Genomic DNA, 547 nt, shown 5'->3' on the forward strand with positions numbered 1-547 from the left:
TTTTACAATTTTTCAGTACATTTCCATGAAACTGTCGACCTTCTTTCCGCCTTACATAATGGATACAGGCGAACACCCTAGAAATCATATGATATATACTATTACCACCCAAAAATAAATCCAAACTGAAAAATCCATAAGGAAAGTAAGTATTAACATACAAATTTTGCAACGCAGAAGCGAATGGAAATGACGGAACAGGTTTGCACATCTCACGACTTTATAAACCCCAGGATCCGGAGCAAAGATGGCCGCCCGAGCGCAACGAAACTCGCCCCTCCTCTTCGCGACTCAGGATTCACCTCTGCCAGCGATCTGCGCGAGTCGGGCGTTAGTAAACTATGGAGGGCATGAGGGTTTTGTGCAGACTACTAGAAATACGGTTACTTGGGGATAACTTGGTGTACGGACGTATTGGCCGTGACCGGTTTGGACTAGGGAAGGTTTCGTGTGATTCGATTTTATGATTTGGCTTTTTCTACGAATCTCAGAATGTTTACATATTGATGTAATATTAAATACAGATTCCGTCCTTTATTTTAGATGT

The sequence above is a fragment of the Penaeus monodon genome, chromosome 29 (genome assembly GCF_015228065.2).
Source record: "Penaeus monodon isolate SGIC_2016 chromosome 29, NSTDA_Pmon_1, whole genome shotgun sequence".
Lineage (NCBI taxonomy): Eukaryota > Metazoa > Arthropoda > Malacostraca > Decapoda > Penaeidae > Penaeus > Penaeus monodon.